This window comes from Dipodomys spectabilis, unplaced genomic scaffold (assembly GCF_019054845.1).
Source record: "Dipodomys spectabilis isolate Male_0828 unplaced genomic scaffold, ASM1905484v1 ptg000024l, whole genome shotgun sequence".
Taxonomy (NCBI): domain Eukaryota; kingdom Metazoa; phylum Chordata; class Mammalia; order Rodentia; family Heteromyidae; genus Dipodomys; species Dipodomys spectabilis.
Genome location: NW_024870701.1, coordinates 10941201 through 10950164, shown reverse-complemented (window position 1 = coordinate 10950164; position 8964 = coordinate 10941201). Strand labels below are relative to the sequence as shown.

General features: G+C 35.7%; 1 pseudogene; it reads right to left on the bottom strand.

Annotated features, from left to right (window-relative positions):
* Positions 1-811: 811 nt before the first annotated feature.
* Positions 812-1755, bottom strand: LOC122104415 (annotated as a pseudogene).
* Positions 1756-8964: the final 7209 nt, after the last annotated feature.

Genomic DNA, 8964 nt, shown 5'->3' with positions numbered 1-8964 from the left:
CTGAAAAACGATTCTGAACCAACTGAATTCTAGAAATGTAGCTATATAATTCCTTGCATCTATCTTTTTGAATGTGTATTAGACACAAAACTAAAAGCACCAGGAAACAAGCCACCATTATTCAACAACTTAAGCATATAAAATGCCTAATGGTGTCTTCTGAGTATCACTGCTGAATTCTGGACACTAACTATGTTGAAGGTGAACTATACAACTTGAGGGGAAGGGGGTTGGTAGGGAAAAATAATAGGATGAAAGGAAGACAGAGGTGACATTGTTCAAACAGATTTATACTTGATACTTGACTTATCTAACTGTAACCCTTCTGTATATCAACTTACAATCTTTTTTAAACCTTATGAATTACTTACAAAATACGGGTTCTTTAAATACCTTTAAAAAAGAAAAGACCACAGCAAATGGGTATGTTGAGTTCTAGACACTGAATTGGACCTGTGGCACTAAGAAATCAGCACATTGTCATATAGCATTCATACAACTTGCAAGAGTGCCTAGCACCCAAGGGATTGAACCACCAAACATTCAAAAAGCAACTTTGTCTACTGTACAGCAAACCTCTCTCTTTGTGTCAGTCACTGAACATAATAGTAGCTACTATAAAATGACCAAAAAGAAAAAGGGAAAGAATGAATAGTAACCCTTTTTTGTTTTTCTCTGTTTAAAATGGAACAAAACCAACATCAATTCTATCCGGCATCAACATCTTCAAAGTACACATCTGTGCAAGAGAAGGATCAGAAACAAAGCACGTGTCTACGTAGATCCCAACCCATGTGTGAGCGAGTTGCCTTCACAGGGCTTTCTGCTGGTACTCAAGAGTCGCCATTTCAGAATTGCTGGCACTAAACAAAGTGGCATAATTGTTGTCAAGGTACTTAAGGAAATTCTGCAGATAGCTCAGTTACAGGGCCTCTTCTCATCCATGGGTGGGCAGGTCACTATGGCTTTGATGCCCACGAACAATCTCAGGAGATGTGGTGCACCATGCACTTGGGACATGGCCTCCTCGGGTGGTCTTGGAGCATCTCCTCATGCTGTGGCTTCTCAAACCCAGAGAGCAGCTGTGTGTCCAATGTGGCATTGAAGTACTTTCTTATCCTCGCCACGATTTCATTCACAACATTCTCCATGTTATTGGGGCTTCCTCCTGATTTATTACAGTTCTCGTATTCCTCTTCTTGGCAGGAAGACACTAGAGCTTGTTTTGTTGGGTAATCAAGTCCCAATCATCCACAAGCCAGCGTTTGAACTCTTCACGGATCTTGGCTTGATCTTCAGATGTGTTCAGTAAGACCTCTTCTTCTTCCATGGGCGAGTCTAGTCGGGATCATTTCTTGCGTGGAGGCTGAAGGGCCTGACTGGTACTGCCACCCTCGCCACTGCCAGATGTCCTCTGCTTGGTCTTTTTTTACTTCACCTCAACGTTTCTGGGCTGCAGGCCCGATGTCTTCTTTCCTGGGGCTGTCCCTTTCATCTTCCCCTCTGCACACTGCTCCTGGTTGGCTTTCTGTTTCTGAAGATTGGCTTCTACGTGATTGAGCACTCTGCTCTCCAAAACCCAGTCATCCCAGTTTTTATTCCAACCACTGTAATGGATAAAGTATTTCACTGGCTTGTCCTTCACTGCAACCTTCATGCACTTGGCTTCGTACAGGAGAGGCCCATGAAAGCGCAGTGCTCGCTCACCTTCCTGGAATTTAGGCTTTGGATCTTGCTTGGGCGCCATTTGTAAGAGATTCGCCAACTCCTCCTTTCCCCACTACTACTGACTACCTACCCTCTTCACTCTATGCTATCTACCTTGATGGAAAAAGGCCAGACTCACCCAGCTCTACATCCTGGATCCTACTTGCCAGGGCCTACCCATCTCACAATATGGCAAACCTCTCAACCTCTGTTGCCTGATACAATCGTTACTACCCAGCTTTATGGAGCTCACACGCACAGCGTTGTCCCTAAGTTATTAATGTATGTACCATTTTCTCTTTTCATTTTCTTTCATTTTCTCTTTTGTGATAGGCTGGCTTAGTAAAAGTCTTGGAGAAATTAATAATTTGTATGAGCAATATTGTTTTGACTTGTATATTCAGTTAGTTCATGATGTAGACTATAATTATGAGTTTCTGATCAAAGTCCAAAGTACCCAGAGTATTGAAGATAGAATGTATGGTAAAGCTTCTGCTCTGTGAGTTTCACACCTGTGAATTTAATGAAATATGGATTGAAAATAGTCGGGGAAATCTGTTCATGAAAATCTGAATATGACCAGGCTTCCTGTCATTGCTGTGTACAGTTTAATACAACAAATATAGCATCCCTTTTGTATTATTTTAAGTAACATAGAGAGGACTTAACATATATGAGAGGATGTAATAGTTTGTATGTAAATACTAGGTCATTTTACATACCAGACTTAAACATCACAGATTTTAGTATGGATGTGAGGGTAACTGAATTTAAGGTTACTTTCCAAATAATGACTTCAGGAATCTCCTTTTTAACCTAATGAGATTTGTTAGGTTATCAATCACAGTGAAAATCACCAGATAAATGACATAATTAAAGATTGAGTCTTCTTTTTTTGGAAATTACCTGGTTTTGAAAAGTTTTTTTTTTTCTTTTTTAACTTTTTTTTTGTGAAAATACTATGCAGAGGGGTTACAATTACATGGGTAAGGTAATGAGTACATTTCCTATCAAGCATTATTGCCTCCTCCTTTGTTTCTCCTTCCCATCCCTTTTCATCTCTCCCCCTCCCTCAGTGGGGTGGAAGACCACCTCCTCACCCCCCCTCCCCGGGAAAGTTGTAAAGTTCATCTTTCAACATAACGTCTTGTACATTTTTAATCATCATCTCATCTGTGATTAGCTTCTGTTTTGATTTCTTGATCCCAAGCATTGTACTTGTAATTCCAATTAAAAGATATACTGAATACTTATTATGTGTAACATCTTGTATGTGTACATTAGTAATAGTATTTAGAAGATAATTGGGCTCTTTTAGTGAAGAATTATAGTTCTGAGTAGTAGCTTAAAGGGAAACACAGAGTCCTGTAATAATTTGAATGGAAAGATATATCCTGGAGTAAGTTCACCATCTTGACCCCATATTTATGATAGCTTTGGTAGAATGTGGATAGAGTTTCCTTCCTTTTGATATTCCTGTTGTCATATGATGAGCTAAACCACCTCCATTTTTGCCACATAACAGTACTTAATACTACAGTAAGTTTGTTACTATTAATTGTGTCATGTTAAGTAAGTTGCTTCATAATACAGACAGGAAGTGACTTTTCCTGGCTCCAAACAATTAATTAGGTGCTGTGCAGTAAGGTTCTGTGTTTGCCTACTGAACACTTAGTAAAAGTATGTATATACTCAATCTGCTGGAAACAATAGATTTATATCTTTGTACTGTGGTTTTTAATAATACTTTGATTTTAAGGATCAAAGAACTTAAGCCTTAAAATAAAAAAATAGTGGAAGTAGTTTGGTCAAATGTTGAAGTATAATAAAACGAAGGTAAAGACTTCATATCTTACAGACTGAGCATATACAAATTGGAAAATTGAATGACCTTTCTCTAAATAAACCATTTCCAGTTCCAGGAATCATTCTTTTCAATTTTAATAACAGATAGATGAGATAGTTCTCTTCTAATTACTCACTCTTCTTTAAATTGGGTTACTGACTACATAATTCTATTTTGTATCAAAGAAAAATATTCTCAGAAAGAAAAAATATCATTTTGTGTAGTTGATACTTAATGGACAATATGTGTGTCATGTTGATTCCTGGTCACTTTATTCCCTTTCATTTTACATGAGTAAGATATGAATTTTCTTAGCTTATGGTGGCCATGTGTTAGAATTCATTTTGTTCCAGGTCTTAAAGGTTTTCAGTTGTTATTGGGTACAATAGTGAAGTCCCACAGGTACATTCTGCTAAATGCCTGAGGTCTTCTTGTCTAAACACAATAGTGCAACATATATCCTGCTATTTTATTTTGGGAACTAACAACTTCCTCTAGGAACTGACTTCCCTTCTAGTTTATATGAACAGGGAATAAAACTATTGCTGCTTGGGTCACTTTAGAAAAGCAAGCATTTGAACAACACATAAAAAATATGGGAGAGAAGAAAAAAGAAAGATTATATTTTTGCTTCTTTGTAGAATCAATTTTTATTCACTATTATATGAATTATAGAATATGAATCTATTTAGATTCTATTATAATTATATTCACTAATTAGCTATGCATTACTTTTACAGTTTCAGAAGTTATATACAGAAACTAAGATTTGTACTTTTTTCTACTTGGTGACTATACTTTGAAGAAGTCAAGGACATATAAAGACCATCAGTCAAAGTGAACACTATTAATGTGAAAATAAGATGAGAAATGTCAGGTTGCGATTGTGCTGAGCTAGCTTGTATGGGTTCTGCTTGATTTCATAAGCAGAACTAAGGATTTGTACACAAACTCCTTCTTTTGATCACTTCTACTATTAAAGCAAGCTACAAGATGACACTGAATGGTGAACCAACAGAATGTGCTCAGAAGTTAAGGTTCATAAACAAAAGCCATTCAGAAGGACTGAACAAACATGTCTCCCTATTTTTATCTATGTAAACATATACACAGTTCTGAAATACATTATGTATTCAAATAATGTCTCAAACAAATAATGGTATGGCACCTTTCTATATGTTCTTTTTTGGGGGGGGTTCGGTCGTGAGGCCTCAACTCTGGGTCTGGGCGCTATCCCTCAGCGCTTCAGCTCAAGGCTAGCGCTCTACCACTTGAGTCATAGTGCTACTTTTGGCTTTTTTCTTTTTGCTTATGTGGTGCTGGGGAATTGAACCCAGGGCCTCAGGCATGCAAGGCAAGTGCTCTACCACTGAGCCACCTTCCCAGCCCCACCTTTCTATATGTTCTTAATTGCTTGCAACTACCATTCCCTTAAATATTAAAACAAAATCAAAGTTGAATTTATAATTCACGTTGCTAACTGCTCAAAATGAATGTAACTTGCTACTTAAATCCACACATTTAGTAAATAATCAACAAAATTTAAAACCGATAGAGAAGTCTCAAAAATCTTAATGTGGTTATTTGAAGTTATACCCACTATTGTAGCTGTCAGCATTCATCTTATATAGACCTTTGTTTCTTATTTATTTACGTATTTTATTTATTGATACTGGTGGTTTGAACTTAGAACATGATTTTTTTTTCAGTTGTGGGGCTTGAACTCAGGGTTTAAACACTGTCTCTAAACTTCTTTGCTCAAGGCTAACATTCTAACACTTTAGGCCACAGCTCCACTTCTGGTTTTCTGGTGATTAATTGAAGATAAGAGTCTCCCAGACTCTCTTGCCTGGGCTGGCCTTTGAATTGCAATCCTCATATGTCTACCTTATGAGTCGCCAGTATTTCAGGTCTAACCCACCAGCACCTGACAACCTGAGCCTGTTTGTTGAGCAAGGCTAGCACTCTACAACTTGAGCCACAGCTCTATGTCTAGCTAATTGGAAATAGTCTCCTGTGTACTGTCTTTGAAATGTAATTTTCATATCCTACTCTCCTGATTAGCTAAGATTATAGATGTGAACCACAAGAGCTCAACCCTCAACTTTAAAAAAAATTATACTCATAAAATAATATGTAAACAATTTCAATTGATATCAAAATTTCAAATTTTTCCACTTCACTTATAGATATGCATAACCAACTGGATTATAGATTAATATGCCCAATTCAAGTGGGACTCGATGGATAGTTCTACTCTGTGACCTAGCTCCTTGTGAGGTAGAAATAAAGGGATCCAGGTTAAGGAAAATCTAGGCAAAATCCTCACAAAATTATATGTCAACCAATCATGGGCATGTGGCTCATTCCTGTTGTTTGCATCCTCAGGGGGGTAGCACAAGTAGGAGGATTATTAATCCAGGCCAGTTCAGGCAAGAAGGGAAATCAAACTCAAAAACCAAGCAAAAACACACGGGAGGCATGGCTCAAGAGTTAAAGAACCTGCCTACCAAGAAAAATGAGCTAACTTCAATGCATAGTACTACCTCCTCAAAATAAAAACTCTATATATTTAATTGTTTATTAACATATTTATTTAAGTGCAGTGGATTTGATTTACATAATTAGATATGCTTAAATAGAGGAGTGTATATAAATACCTAATATTGCAATATAAACATATTCTAGCAGTAATAATAATAAGAACAACAGCAAACATTTAGTCTGAAGTTCTGGAAATCATAAATGTAGATTAAAAGCTAAAGAACTTCCTTTGTGATTCATTAAAGCTCTCTGGGCTTGTTTAACTATGAAACATTGAAATTGAGCTAAATAATGCTTAAATTGCTTTGTGGTTTGGAGTTTATATTAGAGTCTCTCTGGTGTTTGATTGCTTCAACATCAATACTGACTGCTGTTTTTATATGCATGGCTGAGTCAAATTAGTTAATACCCATCTCAGTTTATTCAGTCACCAAATTAAAACAATAATAATAATAGTAATAATAATAATAATGCCTTTGTAAGTTTTTTGAAGGGATTGATTTAGTCATTCTTAGTACAGACACTGGTTTAATGGTAAACATTCAGTTAGCTCTATTTGAATTTGTCTTTAGCTTCAAGTTTAATTTTTGAACGAATTAATGTTTATCTTTAGCAATAAATACTATTTATTCTGTACTTGGTTTGCTCTCTCTTTTTTGTTTTTTGTCGGTCATTGGGCTTGAACTCTGGGCATGGGCACTGTCCCTGTGCTCTTCAGTTTAAGGCTAGCACTCTACCACTTGAGCCACAGCACTACTTCCGGTTTTCTAGTGGTTTATTGGAGATAAGAGTCTCACGGACTTTCCTACCCAGGCTGGCTTTGAACTGTGATCCTCAGATCTCAGCCTTCTGAGTAGCTAGGATTACAGGCATGAGCCACCAGTGCAGAGCAATTGATTTATTCTTATGCCACCCATGGTGCTTAACTGAATATTCTTGTTGAAAACTTCATACATCATTATATACATCTGATTCTTTTTGCCTAGTTTAGAATTTGCTATTTTACTTTCAATTTGATTTTCTGGGTAGTACTGGAATTTGATCTTAAGTCTGATTCTGTTGAGAATGCTTTCAGATATTTCCTTCTAGGCTTATCTGCAGCCAGCGTCGTCCCAATCTTAGCCTAGCCTGTCACATAATTTAAAATGATAGGTGCACTCAACACAATGCCTATCTATGGGCTAAGAAGGGAGCTTGCAAACTTTACAGTCTTGGATGGACTTGAACTGTGATCCACTTATTAGCCTTCTAAGTATCTGGAGTTACACGCAAGTATAAGCCACTGGTGCCTACATTTGATTTCTCTACACTCATTTTGTTCTTCTGTTCAAATATAATTTTAATATTCCTTCTGGTAGAAGTTTATCTTGCGCTATATTATTTCTTTACCATGCTAAACCTATTTTAAAGGTTAAAAAATGGAAAGGATCTACTGACTTTTCTAAAAATCCCAGCTTCTGAGTAGCAAAAATTGAAACAAAATGGAAACAGGAAGAAAGACTTGAAAGAGAAGCAGTAAAAAGAATTGGATGAGAACCTGTATTTTAATGAAAATAATTTTGATTGAAATGTACTTTTATTGATTTTTTAAAATTTTGAATGTGATCTTTTTTATTTAAGAAATAGTAATACTGCCAATTTTTCTGCTTTTCAGTTGAATTGGGCTGAATAACAAAGACACCTTTAAAAATTATTCTATTTAGTTATTATGCTGTATTCTAAAGTTAAAAACTATGTTTAGAGAGATTAGAATCACCCAATAAGCACAGAGATTTAAAAAGGAAACAATGAGATGCTGATTTCATTTTGTGTTAAGGACTACTAACATTATTCTGACTGCTACTAACATTATTACACTACTAACATTATTTGATTTTCTTTTTGCAAGATTTTTGAAGTAGAATTTGTAATTTTTCTTACTTTTACACATACATATTTGTTCCATTTATGTGACAATCTAGAAATTTGAATTATTATTGATACAGTTTAGATTTGTTGTCAGATCTAAAGTTGGGAATGGTCCATATACTGAAAAAAGCAGAAAAGAACTTTTCAAGATGATGAAAATATTTTAAATAACATTGTAAATAAAATGATACCTACATGTCCTCATTATAGTCCTTATTTGATAGATTTAAAACTTTATCTTGTTGTATGCTAGTAAAATCTCAATAGAATGATTTTTATCATTTTGAGATTGGGGTAAAACAAAAAACATCATTCTAAGTAATCAGACTTGGAAGTTACATATTAAAAATCTACTTTGAGGTTCTGGAAAGTGGCTCAGTGGTAGAGTTCTTGCCTTGCATGCATGAGACCTTGGGTTCAATTCCTCAGCACCACATCAGCAGAAAAAGTCAGAAGTGGTGCTATGACTCAAGAGGTAGAGTGCTAGCCTTGAGCTGAAGAGCTGAGGAAGAGCAGCCAGGCCCAGAATTCAGGCCCTGTGACTGACGAAAAAAAATCTACTTTGAAAATGTACCATAACTTATTAGGTATATTAACAATCTTACTCACTTAGCAAAGACAAAAATAGATATATTGTAAACTCTTTATCTTTTACTAAAAAAAGCAAAATTCCTTTGGAAGTATGATATCTTACCTGAAATAACACTATGTCATTATGAGTTGTTGCTTAAAAATTATCCCTCAAATAAATGTTTCTGAGCAATAACCTATTGCTCCAAAGGCTACATAAAGGTATCTATCACCTTCAGATGTCTTTAATTTCAAATAAAACCTTTCCTGAAACTGTAAAATATTAATAAATAACACCCTTTATCCACATTTTTTCTTTTAGATAGAATTTTTAATGAATTCATCTTTTCTGACATTTGCATTTATCTTTAAATGCCACAAGATAACAG